Here is a 19961-nt window from a genome sequence, read left to right as displayed (position 1 = left end):
CCGAAACTGTTCCCAAGCAGTGTTTTCTGTCCCTATAGATTACTTTGCATTCTTCTGTAAGATTGCCCAACAGAAATAAAACAGGAGTTACAAATGTGAGCCACATATGTAATTATAATTTTTCCAGTAGTTTATTTCACTTAACATATCAAAATATTATCATTTTGGCATATAATAATATAAAATTATTAATAACATTATTGCCATAGGCTAAATGTTTTTGTTTCCTCCAAAAAAGTCTCACATTGAAACCTAATCCCCAATATGTCAGGTGAGGCTTTTGGGAGGTGATTGGGTCATGAGGGTGGAGCCCACATTAATGCCCTTGTTTTTTAAGTTCATTTAGTTTGAGAGAGAGTGAGAGAATGAGCAGGGGAGAAGCAGAGAGAGAGAGAGGAGGAGAGAGAGAATCCCAAGCAGGCTTCACACTGTCAGCACAGAACCTGATATGGGGCTCAAACTCATGAACCGTGAGATCATGACCTGAACCAAAATCAAGAGTCAGATGCTCAACTGACTAAGCCCCCCAGGTGCCTCAGGATTAGTGCCCTTATAAGAAAGACCCCAGAGAGCTTCCTTGCCCCTTGTACCACGTGGGCCATAGCAAGAAGATGATCATCTATGAGCCAGGATGAAGGCCTTTGCTAGACAAAAAAAATCTGCCAGCACCTCAATCCTGGACATACCAGTCTTCAGACTGTGAGAAAAAAATTCCTATTATTTATAAGCCCCCACACAATGGTCAGTATTTTTATTAAGCAGCCCCAGTGGACTAAGCCAGACATATTTTATATTCTCTTTTTTTTCATAGTAAGTCTTCAAAATCTGGTATTTCATACTTAGAGCATCACTCAATTTGAACTAATCACATTTCAAGTGTTCAATAGTCATATGTGGTTAGTGGCTACATCATTTGATCTTGAAGGTCTAAAATTGTATCTAAATGGAATTATAAAGTATGTAGTCTTTTTTGACTTGCTTCTTTCATTCACATAATTATGTTGAAATGTATCCCCGTCTTATAATGTATCAGGAGTTTGTTCTTTTTTATTGCTGAGAGTATTTAATTGTTTGGATGTGACACTATTTATCCTTTCCCCCTGCTGGTAGACATTTGTCCCCCCACCCCCACCCTCCACCATACCAAGGTTTTGGCTATTATAAATAAGTCTGCTATAAATATTTAAGTTCAAGTCTTTGTGTGGACATATATTTTCATTTCACTTGAGAAAATACCTATGAGTGGAATGGCTGGGCCATACAGTGTACGTTAAGCTTTTATAAAACTGTCAAACTGTTTTCCACAGTGGCTGTACTGTTTAACATTCCCATCAGCATTTATGAGACTTCAATGAGTGGCATTGTTGGCTTTTTCAATTTTGGCCATTCTACCAGATATGTAGTGATAGCTCATTGTGGCTTTTATTTTAATTTCCATAATGATCAGTTATGTTGAGCATCTTGTCATGTATTATTTCCCTTTCATAGATCTTTTTTGGTGATATGCCTACAAATCATTTGCCCACTTTTTGTTATGTAACTTGTCTTCTTATTGTTGTAAGAGCTATTTATCAATTCTAGACATCAGCCTTGTGAAATATATGTTTTGCAAATATTTTCTCATAAGCCATGGCTTACTTTCCATATTCTTGGCATTTTGAGAGCAAAAGTTCTAAATTTTGATTAATTTATTGATTTTTTCTTTTTATACTTTGTGCTTTTTTAAAGAAATCTTTGCCAAACCCTGGGTCACTAAATTCTTCTATGTATTCTTTTAGAAATTTTTATAGTTTTGACTCCTACATTTAAGACAAGGATACAGTTTAGTTTTTTGTATATTTTATGAGATAAAGATTGAGGTCCTTCTTTTTTAATGACTATACCCCTCTTTGGTAATGACTATCCAAGTGTTCTAGAATCATTTGCTGAAAGGATTATCTTTACCATTGAATTGTTTTGGCATATTTACTAAAAATATATTCATCACATATATATAGAATTGTTTCTAGAGTCTCTATTGTATTAATCTATATGTCTATCTCTGTACCAGTATCACATTATCTTGATTACTGTAGACTAATAGTAAGTCTTGAAATCAGGTAGAAATTTCTTCCAACTTCTTTTCCAAATTGCTTTGGCTTCTCTAGTTTCTTTGCATTTCCATATACATTTTAGAATTAGCTTGCCAAGTTAAAAAAAAAAAATAAAGCCTGTTGGGATTCTGATTGGGATTGCATTGATTCTATAAATCCATTTGGGGTGATAGCAATAAACATTTTATAGTTTGCTACATTACAATACATTGGCTCTTTCTCAGTGTGAATGGATTTAACCAGACATGACTTTGTAACATCATGTCTTGGTCCCTTGGAAAATATTGGTTCACTGAGTCATGCAGATCTTCCAAATGTTTACACATTTTATTATACAATATATTTTAAAAACATATTCATTAATATCTCCACCGATCTCAGAAATGTCTCTAAGTACTGGGAAGCTGTCAAGTTCACAGTGGCAGATACATGCTTTCCAAAAATACTCATTTTTGCTGGAAAGCTCAAATTTTATCTTTGGCAACAAGTACTTACAGTTGTTTTCCTTGAAGTGACAGGCTCGCTTGGTTCCTTTTTCAAAAAATGTCTGCCAAATGCCCAAGTCTGAATCATCCTAGTTGTCTGTCAGTCGCTCCTTCAGACAAAAATGGTGTTGTATGAAAAAAGCCAAAAACAAACCCGGTGAGCTCAGCCTGCAACTCAAACACAGGTGCCTCTTGTGACAACCACTGTGGTTTCGCGTGCAGCCCACGTGCTTTATTTGTATTTCTCATGTCATCATGTAGAATATTAAAGAGTTGTGTATTCAGGGATTGAGATTTAATAAAGTGAGCTCATTTTTACTGCTTCATTAAGGACGTTGTTAAAGGCAACTGGTTTCTTTCTTTCTTTCTCTCTCTCTTTCCCCTTCCTTCCTTCCTTCCTTCCTTCCTTCCTTCCTTCCTTCCTTCCTTCCTTCCTCCCTCCCTCCCTCCCTCCCTCCCTCCCTTCCTTCCTTCCTTCGTAGTGTGTGGAGAGTGACTACCAGTGTAATTTGTGGAGAGTGACTACCAGTGTAATTTGGTGCCACAGCTTTGATTTGTGTTATGATGCTGGCAGTTTTGCTCACCACTGCTTTTGCACCGTTATCACCAATGTCAACACAGTGGAAAAGCAGGTAACATCCTGGTATTATTATGAAATTAATTTGTGGAGCCCCCCCATAATAATTTAGGAAACCCCTTCTCCCCTAGGGTTCCATGGGCCACACTTTAAGAACCATTGCTTTCAGAACACAAAGGAGCATTTAATACAACCTGGAAGGATGCTGGAGGCTTTGTTGCAAGAGTGAAGCCTGAGTGGACGCTCAGTGGACACGTATGTAAGAAAAGGTTGGCCGTCTGGATACAGGGAACAGCACAAGCAAAGGTACAAAGTGTGAATGGCAGGGCTCCCTTCCTCAGTTTCAGGCAAGCAAAAGGTGCAGTGAGGGCGAGGTCAGAGCTGAGGTAGCAAGAGATAGAGATGGCCCCGTGTGCATGGAAGGAGCTGAACCTTCATTCTTCGGGTGGTGGAGAGTTCTTGAAGGTTTTATATAGCGGGGCGGGGGGGGGGGGTGCCAACATAATTAGAGTTGTCTGTTAGCTCCAGCACTCTGGAAACAATATGGTGAACGGATTTGGGAGAAAGGGAGCTCAATTAAGGACCTGTGCCTCATGAAGGTAAGAGATGATTTAATAGAACAGATGGTCAACTAATTAAACACCAAGCCCCCTTCCCCTTATTAATTCAGAATATTGTAACTAGTCCATTTGCTCAGGGGACACAACTATACATCTCCTTGAATTCATGAGTGCAGACTTGGATAATAAAAAAGAAAAGCAGTCTTACAGATTAGACTCCGTGTTTCTATAACCTGTATCCTTCCAGACCCTCAAACGGAAATTCCTACCCTCTCAACTCAGTTTAATCATTTCCCTTAATAATTAGAGAACAGAGAGCAGAGAGCAGGGGTAGAAGTGGGTTTACAAGTTGTGTTTAATTGTTTCTTGCAAGAGCATAATTGGGATGACATTACAGAGGTCTGAGGTCACAGAAGTAATTTTTTTTTTCTGCTTTAACTATGATGTGTATGTTTCTCTGTGCACTTGCGTCCACAGATAGTATTTATTTGCATATTTTAACATTGCACTGTACTGCTATACTCTAATCCAAATCCCTCTTAGCCCTTGTCTGGACTCCATTGACTCCTTGCGAGTATTATTTCTACTCTTAGCCCACTACAATCCATTTTATACACAGCATCCACAATGATCCTTGAGAAAGATCAATCAGATCACACCATTTGTCTGCTTATAATCCTCCAATGACTTCCTGTTCCCCATAGAAAAAAAAACAAAAACCTAAATAAAACCTTTATGCTGTTGTCCATAGCCCTACCTAACTGATTCCTGCCTGTCTCTCTGACAATTTCTACCACTCCTTGTCTTGCCCACTGAAGGCTCATCACCCTGGCTTTGGTGTGTTTCCATCTCAGGACCTTTCTGCTAGCTGTTCTCGGCCAGGTTTGCTACAGTCTTAGAATTCCCCATGTCTGGGGCGCCTGGGTGGCGCAGTCCATTAAGCGTCCGACCAGCCAGGTCACGATCTCGCGGTCCGTGAGTTCGAGCCCCGCGTCAGGCTCTGGGCTGATGGCTCGGAGCCTGGAGCCTGTTTCCGATTCTGTGTCTCCCTCTCTCTCTGCCCCTCCCCCGTTCATACTCTGTCTCTCTCTGTCTCAAAAATAAATAAAAAACGTTGAAAAAAAAAATTTAAAAAAAAGAATTCCCCATGTCCTTCGGGTCCTAACACACTATGGAAAGTTCCTTTCCTGATCGCCCGACCTAGAGTAGCCTATCACTCCTTACCATTTCACCGTTTTATTTTCATCGTGGCAGCACCTGGAACATTGCCTGGTACACATAGATTCTCAATAAGTATCTGTGGAATGAATGGACTCATGAATGATAGGTGAAATGTTCTTGTTGTATTTGCTTCTCATCATGCTCACAAAGTTGTCATGCAAATGATCCCATATTGGTAATTAGTTTAGAGCATAATTACGTAACTATGCCCGCTTTTGTTTTGTTTTGTGGCTTTACTTTAGTCAGGGTTTTATTCCTTCTAAAAGCATATAGGGGAAATTCAAAATTACTTAGAAAGTACATGGCTTTGGGGCGCCTGGGTGGCGCAGTCGGTTAAGCGTCCGACTTCAGCCAGGTCACGATCTCGCGATATCTCGCGATCTCGCGGTCCGGGAGTTCGAGCCCCGCGTCGGGCTCTGGGCTGATGGCTCAGAGCCTGGAGCCTGTTTCCGATTCTGTGTCTCCCTCTCTCTCTGCCCCTTCCCCGTTCATGCTCTGTCTCTCTCTGTCCCAAAAATAAATAAACGTTGAAAAAAAAAGAAAGTACATGGCTTTTTCTTAACCAGCTAGAGGTATCGGTTGTGGTTGTAAAACAAGAGAATTTACTAACGTTTGTAGAATGTTTGTAGAATAATGCCGATGTTTTTCTATTTAGAGAAAGAGGGAAAGAATAAAATATAAAAATCTTACAACTTGGAGCACACGAACGTACACATAAATTATTATAAAAATGTGACAAGTGCTGTAATCAAGATAGAAAGCACCAGGGGAGCACGGTGGCAGGAACTGCTTTCTGTGCCTAAGGAAGTCGGTGAAAGCCTCAGAGACGTGATGACAGTGGATAAGGGTCTGAAGGATGAGGATTTTCTAGGTAAATAGAGGGAGAAAGGCAATCCAGGCATATGGAACAGCATTCAGAAAGCCACAATTGTGTAGGGGGAAATAAACATCATGCATAAAATATATTTTTCCCCTCTGGGCACCCACACATCAAGGGTTTGGGTTATAAAAAGAATCTCTCCACCAGTGGTATTACTTTATTCTGAAACGATTCAGAACACAGTTGAAACATTTCTCCCCCAAAAGATACCTGATGTAGAACCCTCAATGTATCAAACTGTGAAAAAAGCCTCTCTGGGAGAAGAAGGTGGAGGGGTCTCTGCAGAGGTTCTTGACCTCTTGTTCTCCCTCCCTGTGTGGACTGATGGCCCACTTTAGGACCCTGGAACTTTAAAATTTTTTTTTCAACGTTTTATTTATTTTTGGGACAGAGAGAGACAGAGCATGAACGGGGGAGGGGCAGAGAGAGAGGGAGACACAGAATCGGAAACAGGCTCCAGGCTCTGAGCCATCAGCCCAGAGCCTGACGCGGGGCTCGAACTCCCGGACCGCGAGATCGTGACCTGGCTGAAGTCGGACGCTCAACCGACTGCGCCACCCAGGCGCCCCAAGGACCCTGGAACTTTAAAGAAAATAATTGAAAACCATTGCCTTTTACTTTAAGAACACTGAGGGGTGGGGAGGGGGGCTTTGGTGGCCATGAAAATGCACCACTCAGATCTCTTGCCGTGGGGAGCATAGTGATAGATGGTAATTTCCTATAGCACTTGGATGAGGCCAAGCTCCCCATGGGCTGATCCTAGCCAGTGATGGAATAGGACAGGGCTGCTTATGCAGGCAAGATGGGGGACTCCTCTGACGGTGACTCTGGCCAAAAGACTCTTTCCATTGACTTGGCTGAGAAATTCTTAGAACTGAGCTACAGTCTGAAATGGCCTATCCAGCCCCACTTACTACTTCCCTCTTGACGTTCCTAGTTCTCTTTACTGCCTTCAGCTCCTTCCCCTTTGCCCCTCACTGGCATTTCCCTGGATAAATGTCTTGCACGTCTAATCCTGTACTGGCATCTGCTTCTAGAAGGATCTGAACTAACACAGGAGCCTATGGGAATGAAACCAGTTGCACACTTCCACATTCTCTGAAGCAAGAGTTCCAAAGTGCAGTGATACTGGTGTGGTTCCAATAAAACCCAGAAGAGAGGAAGAGAGGATGGAGAAAGGGACTCCTAGGCACCTTAGTATCCTCTTAAAGCTTGCAAACTGATCTTGAACAAAACCCCAAATCTAAATATGGACAGACTGGAAAACCTGAATAGATATTTAAACAGCCAAAGTAGAACTGAAGATTAGTTAATGGGGGCTGTTTTTACACCCACACAACCTGGCAGTTCAGCGTGCTGCAGTCTTTGTCGCAAAAATACTACAGAAATATGGTTCTTTGAAAACATCTTCTGTCTCTGTATAAATGACAGAGGATCCGGAGGCATTTCTGCAAATAATATGTTTTCCTATGCCAGTGTATAAATAGCTTTTGGGTACTGAGATAGAGTGAAAGTTGCCAGTGCTATCGCTACACTGATGAGAGAAGCAGCTGATTGGGAGCTGGGACTGCTATCTGCTGTTAGCCCTGAAATGTAATGAGACCGAGAACATTGTTGTTTTCACGCGACCAGAGAAGAGGGCAGGTACTGCCGCCTCTGACTACATAGAAAAGGCCAGACTGAGACCTTCCCAAGTTAGCTGCCCTTTTGGTGAGATTACAGAGCAGACAAGTGCTTTCCTCCCATTGGAAAGGACTGTCTTTTTAAATGATGACCAAACTTGGGTCTCCCACCTTCTAATGCCATACTGCCCGTGCGATCCTTCTGGGCCGGACCAAAGATAGTTCCATTTTCCCCTTCTACCTTCTGACAAAACTTATAAAGGGGGAGAAAGATCTGCAGAAAATATGAAAATCTAGGACATCCTAGCATGCCTTGGAGACCTGTGTCATTAAGTATCCCGATCCCCTGACATGCCCACAGCTGCACTTGCTATCACTTTGGACTTTGCCATTCCTTTCTCTAGGCTTTCATTCATATATTAAACCTTTCTTTTTTTTTTTTTTTTTTTTTTTTAATTTTTTTTTCAACGTTTATTTATTTTTGGGACAGAGAGAGACAGAGCATGAACGGGCGAGGGGCAGAGAGAGAGGGAGACACAGAATCGGAAACAGGCTCCAGGCTCTGAGCCATCAGCCCAGAGCCCGACGCGGGGCTCGAACTCACGGACCGTGAGATCGTGACCTGGTTGAAGTCGGATGCTTAACCGACTGCGCCACCCAGGCGCCCCTATTAAACCTTTCTTAACAGCTCACTACGTGTGGCCACTATGCAGTCTGCTGAGGATTGCGACGAACATCATTGGCAGGTCCTTGCTCTGGGAGCACGTGCTATTGGGTGGGGAGCGGGATGGTGAACACACCACCTAGTGGAAACGTGAGTGGTCAGGTGGGATAACTGGAACCAGAGGGCCTATTTTACAGAGCGCTCGGAATGCCCTCTCTGAGAAGCCAGCCATGGAGAAGACTGTGAAGAATAGGGCACATCAAATGCGAACACTCGGGTGAGAGGGAGCTTGGCCTGTTCAAGGAACAGAAAGAAGGCTGAGGGGGCTGGATCAGAGCCAGTATAGACATGTAGTGGAGGATGAGGTCAGTGTGAAAGTCTGGGCCCAATCTTGGAGGGCCCCAGAGGCCCAGCATGGTTAGGAGTCTGGACTTATTCCAAGTGCAAGGAGAGTTCCCTGGGGTTTTGGGTTTTGTTTGTTCAGTTAGTTTTTTGTTTTTTGTTTTCAGATACTTTAAATGTTCAATATTTCTGTCAAGGATCTGAGCACTGGCATTTTTCTCATCATCAATTTGCTCTTACTTGTTATGTTCTTTCCTCATAGAATGTGAATCTTTATGTCCTTGTGAATACAGAGAAAGACAAAGGCTGTGGTAAAAACCAGTGTGAAAGCTAACAGTTAATAGGTCAGCATTGGATGAACGGAAGAAGCAGCCACGTAAGCTCTTGTGTGATGACAAATCCCTAGTGGAGAGAGGAGGTGAATCGGCTACAGACACTAAGCAGGGACTTTAAAATGTGAGACCCTGGAAATAGACACAGGTACAGAAGTGTTTCAATGACCTCCAGGATGTGTGCTGTATTTGTCTTCTTGCTGGACATGATCTTGTCTCTCGTGGTAAAGGGAAAGAGGCTTGAATATTCCTCCCTCTTCTGGTTTATTAGAAGGTAAACGTTTGTCCTTCTTTTTGGTTGTTCAGTATCTGAAACTCTTTCCCGCATTTGGATTTTCCCAGCTGGTGTCCACAAAAGAGCATACCTTCCACTATAGCAACCGAAATGCCAGATACTTGCTTTCTCAGTCTCCACTTCTAGTCAGGTATGAGTAATGGCATCCACTTGAGAGAGATGAAGTCATGAATGTGGGGGAGCCGTAACAAACTCCCTAGTGTCTCTCAGGGTCAGAGACGGCAGAATGATCAAGCTTCTAGGGCAGCGGTGCTGGGAGGGCCAGCGGGGCCTAGGGTCCCATTAGCCTCTTGCCTCTGCAAGTCCTTGTGTCCCTTCTCAGGAGCGTTCTTCCCAGGTGCCTCACCACAAACTTAACTCAGTAGCCTTCCTAGACAGAAATTCCGTGAGCCCTCAATGCCCTTTAATAAATTCATTTTCTCCTTCAATCTGACAGAGTTGGTGTCTCGTCTTTGCAACTAAGAACTGTGGATGATCCAGAAATGGGAAGGGAGAGGCTGCAAGCCATAGAGCCTTAGAGAAATGTGGGATGCATGTGCAAACATGAAAGTGTCATCTGGCTCGGTGGAAGCTGAAGGCAATGAAAATCCAGCTGGTGTTGTTAAGGGTTCTTGTCATGATCTGGTGAAGCAGTTAATCAGATCATCATCTGTGTGTATCTAGACTGAATTGCCATTGAAGGCAAAGCTTCAGGAGTCCAAGAGATCAACACTATTGAATAATATGAAAGTCACAGGGAATTCAAGGACTATGGGATGAGATGCCTTCTTCTAATGATAACTGATAGCTTAAATAAAAAGAAAGACATGCTCAAATTCCCAAATTCTCACTTCAAAGCACATGCTGAAAACCAGAGGCTTCCGTGCCTTTGTTAAAAGAATTTCTTATCACTTGCTGCTTAAGTATGCAGAAGGCCAAATATCAAATGTACAGTTTGAACCTGAAAATTACTGAACTAAAGAGTTGAATTCACTCTAGAGAACAAACTGATGGGGAGGTGGGTGGGAGGATGGCTTAAACAGGTGATGGGTATTAGGGAAGGCACTTGTGATAAGCGTTGGGTGTTGTATGTAGGTGATGGATTACTAAATTCTACATCTGAAACTAACACTGCACTGTATATTAACTAGCTGGAATTTAAATAAAAACTTGGAACAAAAACGAAGATGTAAAAGAAAAAAGAAAAGCTGAATTCACGTCCTCAGCTGGTTTCTTCAGAGAAAGATAAAACATTGATTTGGGGAAGAGCAGGCCTGGAGAATTTCAATGGGAAGATTTAGACGACTCATGGAGGTCATGGCCAGGCACGCTGCATTGAACTCTTGAGAAGATCCAATTACCTTATTGTTGAACATAAGAACTTCCTTCTACACTGATGTGATGGACCCTTGAATACTGATAGATTCCTCTATGCCTCTTCAAGAACAAAACAGTATAAATGGCAGATCAAAATCCTTACTCCATGAGGACTACTGAAGCTATCCAACTTTTTGCAAACTTTTATTTTGTTCTTTTGCACTCCTGTTTACTGGTTAATAATTAAACCAAGTTAAAATAATTTAAATCAAATCTAAATAGTCATTCTCATTAGTTTTTGACCTCAAGACCAGTCTTTGCAGTCTAACCTGGTTTACTCAGAATTCCCTGAATCTTGAATTCCCACTGAATATCCTTTGCTTTTCTCTATCCCTTTAAATAAGAGACATCAGAAGGAGTGTTTTCACTTGTCAGGGTCAGAAATACTCTCTCACCACAGTGTCTCACGGGCATGACAATTCTCTGGGTTTGTATCAGATTTAGTCTGCAGAATATGGAACTGGATATCAACATCATACTGATAAACTTGGAAACAGGGAGTAGAATGCAGCCTAGTTGCCTTGGTAAACTGTGTGTCTGAAGGTAAAGAATAATTCACATATAATTATGGGGTTATATTAGTAAACTTCCAGGTACATGTGCATGTGTGTGTGACAGAGACAGAGAGACCTGGGGAATCGGGGAATGTTGGGATATTCTTCCACAAAATGAAGGACAGGTAGCTGTCCATTGCTTTTCTTACCACTAAGAAAGTAGAGGAACAAGGCTTTATAGATCTTTTTAAATTTTGGAAATCATATGTACTACATTTGGATGCTGAGGCAGGCACTAATAATTATCTACCAATATGGATTTTTTTCAAGTTTATTTATTTTAAAAGAGAGATCATGTGCAAGAGTGGGCGATGGGCAGAGAGACAGGGAGAGGGAGAATCCCAAGCAGGTTCTGTGCTGTCAGTGAAGAGCCCTACATGGGGCTAGATCCCACAAACCATGAGATCATAATGTGAGCCAAAATCAAGAGTCAGACACTTAACTGGCTGAGCCACCCAGGCACCTCTGGATTTCTTTTTAATGGAACCCTAATTCTATTTGGCCAGAAATATGTTCAGTTAAAAATATTCAGGGAGTCCCTTGCAACTAGAAGTCACCAAGTATCAGAGTATGGCTAATGTGGCATAAGCTCCAGATTTCTAAGAAAGGCAGTTCCCCTTTCTGTTTTCCTCCCTCTTCCTATCTGGAGCTGTGGTACACAACCTGTGGGCATGGCCATAAGACAATAAGCATGAGCACAAATCACAAGTGAAGGATGGTGGAGCAGAAATACTGAAGGATCGGGGCGCCTGGGTGGCGCAGTCGGTTAAGCGTCCGACTTCAGCCAGGTCACGATCTCACGGTCTGGGAGTTCGAGCCCCGCGTCAGGCTCTGGGCTGATGGCTCGGAGCCTGGAGCCTGTTTCCGATTCTGTGTCTCCCTCTCTCTCTGCCCCTCCCCTGTTCATGCTCTGTCTCTCTCTGTCCCAAAAATAAATAAACGTTGAAAAAAAAAATTTAAAAAGAAATACTGAAGGATCCTGTGACACTATTGATATTAGGGAGCTACTGCACAAGCCCTGGGCTGTTCACCTCCATACTTAGCATGGAACAAAAATAACCCGTCAGTAGGTTCAACTACTGTGGTTGGATTTCTTGTCCCTAGTACAATGACTAACTGACACAAATGTGTTATATTGATTCATTTATTGGGTGATTGGAAAGGCAGTAGCTTTGACTGGGGCCCAGAGCAAATTCTTCCATCTTGGGAAGGCATTGGTACAGGCAATTTTGTCCCTTGGCCCTATTACCAGAAGATCCAGTGGTGCTCAAAGTGCTTGTGGCAGAAAAGATATTATATGGATTCTTTGGACAGAGTCTTTGGAAAATCTGTTAGGAGAATTACAGTGGAGGACCCCTGGATTTTAAGCCACACTCCTCTAGGCAAGTAATAATTCTTCTTTTGAAGGGAAAAAGCTTATCACTGAGTTACAGTGTATATTCCTGGGCTCTCTCTCCTTTTCCATTTAGTCTATTCGTCTATCTCTATGTCAGTACTATATTCTTTTGGTTTTTATAAGTTTATAAAAGTCATGATATGTAGTAGAGCAAGACTTGAAGAACCTTGTTCTTTAGGAGGGCTTTAATAAATTCTTGGCCAAATACTATTCTTGTATTTTAATATAAATTTTAGAATCAACTTGCTAAGTTCCATGAAAAAAAAGATTTCCTGGAATTTTGACTGAGATCACACTAAATCTACTGAACTAGGGAAAATTGGCATAAGGATTCCAATCCATGAAAATAGTATGTCTCTCCATTTGTGTAATTTTTAAATTCTCTCAAAATTTTTAGTTTTCTCCATAATGGTCTTGCATATTTTCTGATAAATTATTCCTTGGTGTCTGGTATTTTTGCTGCTATTATAAATACAATTTTTTTTTTTTTTAAATTTTTTTTTTCAACGTTTATTTATTTTTGGGACAGAGAGAGACAGAGCATGAATGGGGGAGGGGCAGAGAGAGAGGGAGACACAGAATCGGAAACAGGCTCCAGGCTCCGAGCCATCAGCCCAGAGCCCGACGCGGGGCTCGAACTCATGGACCGCGAGATCGTGACCTGGCTGAAGTCGGACGCTTAACCGACTGCGCCACCCAGGCGCCCCTATTATAAATACAATTTTTAAGAACGTTTATTTTCTAGCTATTTAGTGGCTAGTATTTATTAAAAATTTTTTTTGATGTTTATTTTATTTTTGAGAGAGAGCAAGTGAGCATGAGCAGGGGAGGCGCAGAGGGAGGGGGAGACACAGCATCAGAAGCAGGCTCTAGGCTCTGAGCTTTCAGCACAGAGCCTGATGCGGGGCTCCAACCCACAAACCACGGGATCATGACCTGAGATGAAGTTGGCACTTAACCGACTAAGCCACCCAGGCACCCCTGGTGGCTAGTATTTAGAAATATGATTATATATTAACTTGGTATCAAGCAAACTTGCTAAACTCTCTATTATAATTTCTCTGGATTCTTTCACATTTTCTATACAGTTTTGTTATCTACAAATAATGCCTGTCTTCTCTGATAATTCTAAATTTCCTTATTTTACCTGTCTTACTACTATGGCTAGGACCATTATAATGCTAAATTAGATAAGTGTTATTAGGAATTCTTTTTTTTTTTTTAATCTCAAAGAGAATGCTTTCAATGTTTTACTATTAAAAATGTGGTTTTCTGCTTTCTTCCCTCTAAATATTCAAAAGGGGTGTGTTTGTTATGTATTTAAATGGAACAGATATTGTCAGATTGCTTTCCCAAAAGGTTAAAACAATTCATATTTCTTGTAGCATTTTTGTCAGCAACAGGTGTTATAATACTTGAAAATATTTGCCATTATGGTGGGTGTAAAATGATACTTTATTATTACTTTAATTTGCATTTTTCTCAACAGTTAGTGAGATTTATCTTTCTATATGTTGTTGACCGTTTGAATTTTCCCTCTTATGAATGGTCCTTTTGTATCCTTTGCCTAAATATTTTTCTTTCTTTCTTTCAACTTGAAAGAGATTCTTGTATATTAAAATTAACTCCCATATATTCTCTGGATTGCAACTATTTTTCCAAGCTTATTATTATTGACTTTGGTTTTATCTATAAAATAGATTTAAATTTATATATGAAAAAACGTCTGTTTTACTTGAGTGTCTTTTTTTCAGTCTTATCCACACATCGTCTCTCAAATTTGTGTAATTTTTCCTTAATTCTACATTTAAGTCTTTTAGCCATCTAGAATTTATTTCTCTATATTGTATAAGATGAAGGTCCAATTTTATTTTCTTTCAGTCAGATAACTGTATCACCACCATTTATTAACTCACTTTTCCCACTTAAATGAAAATGCTATCTTTAATAATATATTGATTCTCATATGTAATTGGATTGTCTGTGCTATTGCATTTTGATTTGTCTATCATATGCCAATAATATGTTGTCAAAGCAGATGATAGTGTATTCTTTTAACTGTTGAAGCATGTCCCCCTGCTCCCCTTCACTAACCTTATTTTTCATACTTTTCTTGGTTATTCTTAGATATTTATCCACTGGTATAAACTCTAAAATAATTTATTTAATTCTCTTTTCACCTTCTCCTTCCTTTTGTCATGAAAGAACTCCATTGGAATAATTAGTTTCATTAAATTTATATGTTAGTTTAGCAGGATAGAGATTTTTGTATTAAATTTTTTTTCCATCCAAACTCATGATTGGTGTGTATCCAAACTTTCCATTTATGCGTATCTTAGTTTATATCCTTCATTAAGACATTCATAGTTTCCTATACTCTGCATTTTAAATTATATTTATTCTTAAGCATTTTGTAATTTTTATCATGATTGTGAATGGAATAATTTCTTTTCATATTCATTTTTAGGCTTATTTACAGGATAAAGTTGTTTTGTTTTGTTTACCTATTTTTTTTTTTTGTAACAAGGTTTCTTAGGTTTTCTACTTCTACCTCTTCTTTATCTCATTTTTTATTCTCATTTCAATTGTTATAATTTCCAAGTCAATGTTAAATAAAAATGGCAATGGTGACATAACAGTCTAGTTTCTGGCCTTAACAGAAATTGTTACGGTCTTATCATTTGTGATAGTATTGTTTTATTATTTGTTAACTATTATTTGTTAACTAATCTTTATTATATGTCAGTTATTTCCTTCTAATTCAATCTTACTTTTTTGTGGTCTTATTAATCTTTGTTTCCTTAGTATCTAGCTTTTCACTTAGCACATATTAGGTTTTAGTAAATGATCCATGAATGAGTGAGTGAAAAATTGTTAGCCTTTGCTCCAATGTCCCATCAGAGCTGTCCATGAGTGCTCCCCTTTCAAAAGGAGACTGGCAGATTAATAGTTTTTGTCTCACATTTTGGCTTCTTTTAATCCTGTAGGCAGAGGTGCCAGGCTCCCTGTAGCCATCCTCCATCAGGGAGGGCAATCTAACTTTGATTCTTTATAAAGGCTAAGCAATAAATTTCATCAGAAGACCTTTAATATCTGCTTGTTTCCCTCTAGTTTTCTCATTTAATAAATTACATTAACAGTATTCCTTTTTTTAAAATATGAAATTTATCGTCAAATTGGTTTCCATACAACACCCAGTGCTCATCCCAATAGGTGCCCTCCTCAATGCCCATCACCCACTCTCCCCTCCCTCTCATCCTCCATTAACCCTCAGTTTATTTTCAGTTTTTAAGAGTCTCTTATGGTTTGGCTCTCTCCCTCTCTCTTTTTTTTTTCCCTTCCCCTCCCCCACACTCTTAAGTTTCTCAGGATCCACATAAGAGTGAAAACATATGGCATCTATATTTCTCTGTATGACTTATTTCACTTAGCATAACACTCTCCAGTTCCATCCATGTTGCTACAAAACATCATATTTCATTCTTTCTCATTGCCAAGTAGTATTCCATTGTGTATATAAACCACAATTTCTTTATCCATTTGCACTTTATGCAAGTTCTGCTGTATTATTTTCAGTTTTTTAAAAATTAGCTCCACACTTTTATAATGTATTATCCCTTTGACATTTTGCTGGATTTTGTTCAAGTTTTATTCAGAATTTATAAATTTCTATACATGCATGAGATTGATCCGAAATTTTATTTTTATTTTTTTGATTTTCTGGATTTGGTATTAAAATTATGCTATCTTTATAAACTAAATTGGAGGGAGTTTCATCTTTTTTCCAGTGACTGGAATGTTTTAAATAACATTAGAATAATTTGCTCTTTAGAGGTTAGATAAGGCTCAGCTGTGAAGCCATCTGGTTCTGGTATTTTGTCCAGTGGTAGACTCTAATTACTTGCTAATATCTGTTATGGTAACTGGTTTATTGAAGCTTTCTTCTTCTTGAGTTTCCTAATTTTCCTATAAAATTATTTCTTCTAGATTTTAAAATGTTTGCCATAGAGTTGCATGCAGTACTCACTTATAAATTATTTCTTCTTTACCTATAGTTTAGAAGTGTTTATTTCATCATTCCTTTCAAAGAACTAGCTTTTGGATTTACCTGGACTTTTGTTGTTGTGGTTTATTTTTATTTTCATAAATTCCTGCTTTTTTTATCAAATTCATTCTTTCTAGTTTATTTTAAATTATTTTGTTGTAACTTGGAATGTTTCTTAAGATCCCAATACCCTACTAATTAAAAAAAATTGTTGTGGTTAAATCAGCCCAAATTGATTTTTACTGTTTACAACTCTGGTTGTAGAGTTTCTTAACAGAACAGAAAGAATAGTCCATGAAGAAAGATTCAGAGTGGAAGTGAAAATATTCTATTGGTATAAGAGTGGGACCAGGAGATGAAAGTTAAGAAGAAAGTACTCTTCACCTTTTGGGGCAATGTTTCGCTATCCTTCCCTGCTTTTCATTATTGCCTTCTAAGATGAAAAATCAATTATTTAATGTTCAAAATGAAATTTCTCCCTCATAAGAGAAAGTAAATGCTAAGGAATAAGGTATTGTCAGGTAGAGTTGAACTTTAGAGGATCCCAAACCATTGTAAAATCTAAGGTTTTTCACCCATTCCTTTACCCCCTTCCAAGAACCAATTTTTGCTCTCTTGGGAGTGATATCACCCCTGTTGAGAATACATCCTTTGCATATAGAACATATGAGAACCTTGCCCTATAGTGGGTTATTTTAGATATACAAAAAGGTAGGTTCTGGAGAAAATGAAGATTCATAGGCACTGACAAGTTTGAGAAATTCTCTTACAGATCCAAAGAAGAAAAGCCACAGTCTGGTGTTTGTTAATATTTGTGGAAGCCACTGAATGTAGATCTGAGTCATATATTTAGGAGAAGGGACAGGAAGGAGGATGGCATGTAAAGAACAAATTCAACTATGCTGGTCTTGGGCATGTTTGCCTTTGGAACATTCCTTGCTTTTTCCCAGCTTTTATCTATACAGCGAGAGCCTGACTCATAGCCTGCACTGCTCAGGCTTTCATATCAGCTGTTCCAGTTGGATTTGTCCACCGGGAGGCAACCGTGGGAGGCTGGCGGATAGGAGGAAGGAAAAAGCCAAGGTATTTCTTCTCCTCTCTCTGCCATGGCTGTGCATTTTCTGTGGCTGTAATTCCTGCTGAATGTTGTTCCACCATGTTTCCAAACTTCTAGTGGGCTATTCTAGTTTCTGGGCTCTGGTAAAATGACCTCCTTCCTTTATTCCTCCAGCCAACCCAGGGTTAAAGCTTTCCTTCTCTAATCTCTCAGTTGCCTCACTATTCCCTATTGTCTTTCCAACTTTTCACATCTGTGTGACCAATTCCCTGCGTTAAATATCTTCTGTTTTTAGATAATCAGACTCTGACTAATAGAGCAACTAGTTGGAAAATCCCCAAATTTGGCATGGATGCATAGTGGAAGGCACTTATGAGAAATGAGAGAGAAAAATAATATAATTTTAGAAGTCTATTTCAGACTGCCTAGCCAGAGGGAATGAACAGACTATAGTTTATACTTAGAAATCACAAACAAGCACATCCACAATAATTTGTTTACATCTTGGTACCATATTGTGATGTGTATTATCAGTTTACACATTTATCTTAGTAGGGAATAAGGGTAGGCACAAAGTCTTACTCAAAGCTTTTATACCCAGTCCTTAGCACAGTGCCTAGCACTTACTAGGTGCTCAATAAGCATATATAGAATGAATGGAAGATAATGCAGAAACAAAAGTTTTAAATTATTTTTAAGAGTGAGTCTGTTGCTAAGAGATCCTAACTTGGAATCCACAGACTCCTGTGGGATCTATGGAGAGATTTCAGGGGGCCCACAAACTACGGTGACAAAAAAATGACATCTTTATTTCCACTAACCTCTGTGGAAATATTTAGCATTTCCTTCAGTTATGGGTATAGAAAACAATCCCCAGTAGTTTTTGGAGTACCTGTCACCCATAGAAATCAATGATAACTTTTGTAACACATTATGGTTGTTGCAGCTATCTCAAAATATTGTTTACACCCACTATCACTGCAAAATTTAAGTAGTTATTAGATTTACCTCTAGATAATGTTTAGTGTATTAATAATTGTATGATAAATTTTTAATTTTGATAACTAAATTTATTTTTTTTTAAATTTTTTTTTTCAACGTTTATTTTATTTTTGGGACAGAGAGAGACAGAGCATGAACGGGGGAGGGGCAGAGAGAGAGGGAGACACAGAATCGGAAACAGGCTCCAGGCTCTGAGCCATGAGCCCAGAGCCTGACGCGGGGCTCGAACTCACGGACCGCGAGATCGTGACCTGGCTGAAGTCGGACGCTTAACCGACTGCGCCACCCAGGCGCCCCGATAACTAAATTTAAATGTCTTTCTTTTAAATCTGTCTCTTCCTTTTATTTTTTTAAATTTAAAAACATTATTCTGAGAAGGGGTCCATAAATTTCATGAGTCTACCAGACAGGTGGTCTCAAAAAAGGTCAGGAAGCCCTCCAAGTTGGTAACCCTGGGCTGTAGTGTTAGAGCTGGATTAAAACCCAACTGTGTCTCTTAAGTTGCATGTATTTGGGGCTAAGTGCAGATTCCTCATTTGTTAAGTGGGGATAATAATAGTAACTAATGGCTAGGGATGTGGCAAAGATTAACATGTCAAGTTTTTAGCCCAAAACCTAGTGTTAGTATTAAGCCATATAGGCATATGAACTGTAAGTCACACAAGATAAAAGGCAGAGTGCTTGACAAACAATTGCTTGTCAAGCTGGGGTCTTAATTTGAAAACTGTGAAAGAAGGAATTGTCAGAAGAATAAGTTGACAAAATAGGCCAAGTCTGCTGGGCCAGTTAAAACAATGGGGTTTAATGTCCCTGATATTTGTCACTACATCTTTTGGGAACACAGTAATGAACCAATTAATTACAACAAAGAGTCTTCTTCATTGTAAGAGGGTATTCTTCAGAGTCCCTTTTAGGAATCTAAAAATAAGGAGGCACTTTAAGCTTGGTGTAATTGTAGTCCAGCCCCAACACCCATTGCTGATCAGTTATCTCCTTATAGGAGTGGGTCTGCCACGTGTCCCCGGTTGGGAGAAATTCACTGGAAATAAACTGGCAGAACAAAACTTGGAGCAACTAAATGATAAAAGGAAAACAACTAAAAAATCCAGGAAGCTGAGTAATAAATTAGAAAACTCTCAGACTCTGCCAGGAGGCCATTTCAGTGCCATGTTGTGATGTCCCAATTCATTTTGACCTTTTCCAATGGGTGAGAGCTCTTAGAGGTACAGTGGGTGATGGGAGGTAGGGATATCTTGTGACATTGTCAGAGACAGGACGTTTCTATTTTATCAACCATTTCATTGTGGCCTAGCTTGCTATGATTAAGAACAATTTCTATTAAGTCTTTCCTTACATGTTTATATGCTAGACACTTTACATATCCCCCACAATACTCTCAGATACATGCATTATTACCTCTACACTCCTCCTTAACAGGTGAGAAAATAAAAGCTTAGAGATGGTGATTAGCCCATCTGAA

The 19961-nt window shown here is 39.6% G+C and overlaps 1 long non-coding RNA gene across 1 annotated transcript in view; it reads right to left on the bottom strand.

The window, feature by feature from the left end:
* LOC147580741 (uncharacterized) overlaps nucleotides 1–19961 on the bottom strand; it is a 69442-nt gene that overhangs the window by 35495 nt on the left and 13986 nt on the right. The window contains exon 3 of the long non-coding RNA XR_015250762.1: nucleotides 2589–2688. This is a non-coding gene — a long non-coding RNA (uncharacterized LOC147580741). The remainder of the gene's footprint in view (nucleotides 1–2588; nucleotides 2689–19961) is intronic.

This window comes from Puma concolor, chromosome B2 (genome assembly GCF_028749965.1).
Source record: "Puma concolor isolate L17-30 chromosome B2, mPumCon1.1.hap2, whole genome shotgun sequence".
In the NCBI taxonomy this organism is placed as follows: domain Eukaryota; kingdom Metazoa; phylum Chordata; class Mammalia; order Carnivora; family Felidae; genus Puma; species Puma concolor.
This window is presented reverse-complemented; position numbering and strand designations above follow the sequence as displayed.